Here is a 7,520-nt window from a genome sequence, read left to right as displayed (position 1 = left end):
GAACAGGAAAGCTGATAATGGGGAACCCAAGGTTGACAAGGGTAGAATGTTGACATGCTGTAGGGTTGGCAACCAATGTCACAAAACAATATGTGTATTTATTGCTTAATGAGATATTAATTTGCTCTGTAAATCTTCATCTAAAGCATAATTAAAAAAAAAGAGAGAGAAAAATCAAAATATCCACCTGATAGCATTTGGGAATTACTATTATTTCCATCATTGCTATCACATAATAACAAAGACCTGTGCATTGCTAATTATAATTACAACGTTTATTGTGCACTGTCAGGAACAGTACCAAGTACTTTTCATACATTGTTCATTCCATGCCTGTATTAACCCTATGATGTAGGTGCTATTATCACATCCAGAGTCCTGTGGATAGTAATGGGTAGGAATGTAAACCTAGGTTGAAACTCTTAACCACTGTTACATTAACTTCAGTTCTACTTCTGGCCACGGTGGTTCTGTTTTTGTATATTAATTGATTCAATGTATTGAGGAAGACTGAGACTATAAACCCAGAGAGATAAATTTGAATATGTGAGTATATAGCCTATGGAAGGATTTCAAAGGATAATGGAATCAGGGTATTATAATGAAGAAAGATCTGGATCATTAGGATGGCAGACCAAAGAGTAAGAAATACTAACTCTTCAGATGAACTATGTGAGCACTACCCAACTGGCACAATGATAAGTTCCATCACTTGTCTTGTCAAAGAAGATATGACATACTGAAGCCATATACAGCTGTATTTCTGTATGACTTGATTCTGATCCATTGGGCAGACAACCATGTATAATGACTCTGGTCTACAAGAAATATGTGCTCTGTGTACTAGGCTTTGGGTACACAGATATATGTTCCCTTTCTTTTTTAAAAAAAAAATAAGTTGTGGTTAAATAAATATTAAAATAAAAAAATCTTGATTTAAAAGAAAAAAAAATAAAGAAAATGACACAGAAGGAGGGATATGATTGCTGATGTCCGGTGGATCTTGGCTAAAAGCTGAGAATACCAGAAAAATGTTTATTGTTGTTGTTATTAGGTGCAGTGGAGTCGCTTCCGACTCATAGTGATCCTATGTACCACAGAAAGAAACACCGTCCGGTCCCGTGCCATACTTACAATCGTTGTTATGCTTGAGCCCATTGTTGCAGACACTGTGTCAGTCCATCTCATTGAGGGTCTTCCTCTTTTAGGCTGACCCTGTACTTTACCAGGCATGATGTCCTTCTCCAGGGACTGATCTCTTCCAACAACACGGCCAAAGTATGCAAGATGCAGTATCAGCATCCTGGCTTCTAAGGAGCGTTCTGGCTGTACTACTTCCAAGACAGATTTGTTTGTTCTTTTGGTATATTAAATATTCTTTGCCAACACCACAATTCAAAGGCATCAATTCTTCTTCAGCCTTCCTTATTCGTTGTCCATCTTTCACATGCATATGAGGCAATTGAAAATACCACTAATGCTTGGAACCTGAAATATATGAAGTATGAATCTAGGAAAATTAGAAATCTTCAAAAACGAAATGGAACACATAAGCATCGATATCCTAGGCATTAGTGAGCTGAAATGGACTGGTATTGGCCATTTTGAATTGGACAACACATAGCCTACTATGCCAGAAATGACAACTTGAAGAGGAATGGTGTTACTTTTATCATCAAAAAGAACAATTCAAGGTCTATCCTGAAGTACAGTGCTGTCAGTGATAGAATAATATCCACAGTCCTATAAGGAAGACCAGTTAATACGACTATCATTCAAATTTACGCAGCAACCACTAAGAACAAAGTTGAAGAAATTGAAGATTTTTTTCAGCTTCTGTAGTCTGAAATTGATTGAACGTGCAATCAGGATGCATTGATAATTACTGGTGATTGGAATGTGAAAGTTGGAAACGAAAAGAACAATTGGTAGTTGGAAAATATGGCCTTGGTGATAGAAACAATGCCGGAGATTGAATGATAGAGTTTTGCGAGACCAATGACTTCTTCATTGCAAATACCTTTTTTCAGCAACATAAACGGCGACTATGCACGTGGACCTCCCCAGATGGAATACACAGTAATCAAAACGACTACATCTACGGAAAGAGACAAAGGAAAAGCTCAATATCATCAGTCAGAACAAGGCCAGGGGCTGACTGTGGAACAGAAAGATTTTTATCTGTGTTAATTACTGACTATTCAAAGGCATTTGACTGAGTAGATCATAACAAATTTTGGATAACATTGCAAAGAGTGGGAATTCCAGGACACTTAATTTTGCTCATGCGGATTCTCTACATAGACCAAGAAGCAGTAATTGGAACACAACAATGGGACACTGCTTAGTTTGAAATCAGAAAAGATGTGTGTCAGGATTGTATCCTTTCACCATACTTATTCAATCTGTATGCCAAGCAAATGATCTGAGATGGACCATATGAAGAAGGTGGCATCAGGATCAGAGAAAAACTCGTTAACAACCTGCAATATGCAGAACACACAGCCTTGCCTGTTGAAAGTGTAGAGGACTTGAAGCACTAAAGACTACAGCCTTCAGTATGAATTACACCTCAAAATAAAGAAAACAAAAATCCTCACAACTGGACCAGTAACGGAGAAAATACTGATGTTGTCAAGGATTTAATTTTACTTTGATCTACAATTAACTCCAATGGAAGCAGCAGTCAAAAAATCAAAGGATGTATTGCATTTGGCAAATTGGCTGCAAAAGCCCTCTTTAAAGTGTTAAAAAGCAAAAATGTCACTTTGAGGACTAAGGTACACCTGACCCAAGCCATTGTATTTTCAGTTGCCTCTTATGCATGTGAAAGATGGACAATGAGTAAGGAAGACCAAAGAAGAATCGATGCCTTAGAATCATGGTGTTGGTGGAAAATATTGAATATAAAATGGACTGTCAAAAGAATGATCAAATTTGTCTTGGAAGAAGTACAGCAAGAATGCTCCTTAGAAGCGAGGATGGAGAGATTTTGTCCCATGTAATTTGGACATATTATAAGGAGGAACCAGTCCCTGGAGAAGGACATCATGCTTGGTGAAGTAGAGGGTCAGCAAGAATGATGGATTAACACAGTGGCCCCAATAATGGGCTCAAACAGAGAAATGATAGGTTGGGGTGAAATGGGGCAGTGTTTCATTATGATGCACATAGGGTCACTCTGAGTAGGAACCGACATGAAGGAACCTAACAACAACAATTTAAAATACTAAAAGGTTTTCTCCAGTCTAGGTTATTTGCTTGGAACATTTGGTCAATTTACATTTGCTGAAAAACTTATGTTTTTCAGCTAAGTAGTGTTTTTATTTTAAATTAAAAAAAACTTTATAATATTCGATGTAGTGATTTTTAGTTACTTATCTTCTCCGTGTCCCGCCCTCATCTCATTCTTGTCTTCTTTGGATTGATTATTTTTGCATTTCACAATTTCTTTGTATCATTTAACAATATGCACTTTACTTTTTTATGTTTAGTGATAATCTAGGACAATGTACCATACACTTAATTAATCAAAAACTAATTTTATTACAACTTCATCTTCTCAAACAATAAAAGGTATTATATATTTTAACTCATATCTTCACAGCTATTGCTGTCTAACAAACCACCACGAAACTTGGCAGTTTAAAATAATAAGTTATTATCTCCCCAGGATTCTGGGTTGAGTGGATTGGTTCTCTGCTGGAATGTCTATTTTGAAGTTGCAAGCAGATACTGGCTGGAGTCATCTGAAAGCCTATTGGGCTGGATGTCCAAGAATACTTCTTCACTCTCGTGTCTAGTGCCGCAATGCTGCTCCATGGGACCTCTCTCTCCAGCAGACAATTATGGGCTTTTTACGTGACCTACAAGTTCTTGACTGAGTTCTCAGCCACTCTACTTGGTGCCATTCACTGAGAAAGAATTTTCTGCAGATTTCCTGGACCTCCTTGAGGAGCTGGGAGGTTAATTTCTAGCTAACTCAGACAGAATTGTGCTGTCCCTTACATTCCCTGGTTTATTCAGAGTTCTTCTGAATCCTCACCTTTAGGGGCCTTGTAGTTTATCTCCTGTTGTCCATGAAACACAAAGCCATGAAAGTTGATACAGCATTGTTTTTTTTATTTCCTTTGACTAATATTCTGGTAAAGAAGCTACTTCCTTCTGCCTTATTTTTCTAATTACTGTTTTTATTTGTGTATGTGTGTGTCTGTGGTATATATATGCAGTTCTTTAATGCATGAAAGAAAAACTTAGATCCACATACCTATAACCTGTTTCCAAGTCTGTCTATCTATCTATTCAACTAGCTCTGTGTGTTGGTTATGATACCTCATCTGCCATGCTTCCAGGCACTGAAGTCTCTGTCATGTTATTTTCACATTACTAACTTAAATTTAATCTTGATTATACATATATTTTTAATTTTAGGAATGCTCTTTTTATAGACAGAATAGCTGTATATCAGAGAAGCTAACTTACCCAAGGTACCTGTTCTTAGTTGACTGAATCCAGACGGCAATGCCTGGCCTTCTCACAGAAGAATCTAAGTGGTTTTTCCTCAACCACATTGTTTTTGATTTTTCACTTCTAGAACATCTTAAAACTTTAATCAAAGCCAAAGTGGTAAGACTTCTCTGTAATATAAAATAATTCTAAACAGATAATAATATTATTTTCAGAACAATGGTTCCAGATTATATGAAGTAGGGAAAGAGAATTATAACCCCTTTTATTCAAATGTAGTTGATATCTTTATTATGGGTTTTAGCTAACACATATATTTATCTAAGCACTATTCCAGTGTGTGTGTGTGTGTGTGAGTGTGTGCGTGTGTTTGTGTGTATCCACAAAGCACAGCAGTTTAAAACAACAATCGTTTATTTTGCAAATGAATTTGCAATTTCAGCAGGTTTCATCAGGGACAGTTCATCTCTACTCCATGCATCATCAGTGGAAGTAGCTCAACTGCGAGCTGAAAGATACACTTGTATGATGCGCCACCAAGGACTGAAAAAAATGGCTTTGAATTTGGCTGGGCTCTCAGCTGGGGATGTGCACTAGAAGTCTTGGTTTCTCTCTTTGTCACAGCATGGGGATTATATAATTGCACTAACACAATTACTCTTCAGACACTTCTTAAAACAGGGAATGGGGCAGCATACAGTCACTTGCAATCCTGAAATTCTGGTAGAAATTGTTGCCAGCTCCTTAATTAAGATTCAGTGTGATTCTCTGGGAATTATTCTACCTGATTTTTGCCTCTGCTTTCTGAGTCACCCTTGCTCTACCATAAGAAAACTGAGTAGTCACCTCAATCAGCTTACTCCTTAGACCAAACTAGTGATATTTCTGTCAGAAAAATATGCTTGCAAACATTGCGAGTTTTCCATGAATCTTACTGGAATTTACTCCATTAGACAAAACCCACAACTACCAACCTTGGGCTTCCTATGACTCTGCTGCACTACAGTGCCCTAAAACATTTTAGTAGTCCTATTTATTTTTAACTAAAGAGAATCTACAAGACTCTCAAGATTTATAGAAGGTCTTCTGTCTGTTTGGATGTTTAATTATTTAAGGTACTGTGTCTTAAATTGTCCTGAAGCCTTAATAAATGATTTTAGAGTCACAACTTGTGTTGGATCTTTGGCCTGAGGCCCTTTCTTAATTTGAGACTTCTTTGCTGAGAGAAAGTTTTATTTTTGAATTCACTGTGTACTGACTTGTTTGTACACAATATATTTTTTTCTTCAGCTCATCTCTCTACACTTACGTTTTAACATACGTCATGAAAAGCCAATTAGCATTTTTATATTCTGTCTGGAAGTTTCTTTAACAAATCTTCCCACAGCAACATTTTGCAAATATTTCTTGATGTCTTCTTACGTATTTTATGTTTGATGGTCACGTTGGGTCCTTATTTCATTTGAATTTATTTTATCTTCATTATGTGATTTAGAATCTACATTTAGTTTTCAAAAGGTATTATCCCCATCAAAATTAATGATTTCCATTATTTATCAAAAAACACAAATTATGCACGTATCATATGCTATTTAGAAACTCAATCACTCATGCTTATTGCCAGAGCCCTAATTTCAGAGCAAAAACACCACTGCAAATTATGACAGGAGGACAAATATAATTTTTAATTAGTTTACCATATATAAAAACAATCATATAGGAACAATGGAGCCAGATTGGCAAAGCAAGAGCAAAATAACTTGATACAACACAAAAGAAGAATTTAAATGGGATGAACAAAATAGCAAAACAATATTTTAGAAACGTAACCTGTATCCAGTTTGGTTGCTGCCCTTTTGGTAAATTATGCTCAGCATCGATATCACATAAAATCACACTGTATATAACGGGGGTTCAAGACAGGTGTGAAGATGGTATAAAACACTGAGACCACCTTATCATGGTCCTCTGAATCGTTAGATTTGGGCCTCATGTAGATGAACATGATGGTGCCATAGAAGAGTCCCACAACCGCCAGGTGAGAGGAGCAGGTCTTAAAAGCTTTTTTCCAGGCTCCAGCTGACCACATGCGGAGCACTGCAGCCAGGATAAGGCTGTATGAGGCCAAAATGAGAGACAAAGGGATCAAGAGCATCAGAATGCAGCAGACATACATGAAAAACTCAAAAATCGTGGTGTCAGCACAGGCTAGGCGTACCAGTGATGGTGCTTCACAAAAAAAGTGATTGATTTCCCGTGAGTGACAGTAAGGGAAACTCAAAGTGGCACCAGCCTGCATCAGCCCATCGATCCCTCCCAGGAGCCAGGAACCTGATGTCACGAGTAAACAGAGCTTCTGACTCATGAGAATGGGGTAGCACAGTGGGTGACATATGGCCACATAGCGGTCATAGGACATGGCCGTTAAGAGGAAGCATTCACTCCCTCCCAGAGTGAGAAGGAGGAAGATCTGGACTCCACAGCCAGTGGGAGAGATAGACCTAGTGTCCATCAGGTAGTTGGCTGCCATTTTGGGAACGATGGTGGAGACCAGCATCATGTCCATGAAAGAAAGCTGGCTAAGCAGGAAGTACATGGGCATATGGAGTTGAGGGTCCACATGAATGAGAATGATCATAAATAAGGGTGTTGCCCATCAGTGAGGTGAAGAAGATCATGAGCACCATGGCAAACAGGAATAGGTGGATCTGTGTGTGCTTAAAGAGCCCTAGAAGAATGAAGTTTATTCCTGTGGTGCCATTTGCATTGACCATGGCTCTACTGGTGCCTGAAAGATGTAAAATGATGCAGAAATGAGATTTGGTTTAAAAGGAAAAAAAAAATTTTTTTTTTTTTTTTTAAAGGAAGCTTGTACATATCTTTATGAAAACTTGATCAAATGACTTGGGAAATCTCAGACTTGGAGGGCTAATTACTACTTTAATCTTTCACTTACAAACAAGATTTTTGCCATAGCATACTACTATCCATCTCTGCTGTTACTATACATTATTTTGTATTCACACAAAATTAGATAACATACATGTACAGTA

General features: G+C 37.5%; 1 pseudogene; it reads right to left on the bottom strand.

Moving 5' to 3' along the window:
• Positions 1–6,349: 6,349 nt before the first annotated feature.
• Positions 6,350–7,241, bottom strand: LOC126067805 (olfactory receptor 2T33-like; annotated as a pseudogene).
• Between the last annotated feature and the right edge of the window lie 279 nt (positions 7,242–7,520).

This window comes from Elephas maximus, chromosome 25 (genome assembly GCF_024166365.1).
Source record: "Elephas maximus indicus isolate mEleMax1 chromosome 25, mEleMax1 primary haplotype, whole genome shotgun sequence".
NCBI classification, from domain to species: domain Eukaryota; kingdom Metazoa; phylum Chordata; class Mammalia; order Proboscidea; family Elephantidae; genus Elephas; species Elephas maximus.
Note: the sequence above shows the minus strand (reverse complement) of the source record. Positions and strands in the feature narration are given on the sequence as shown.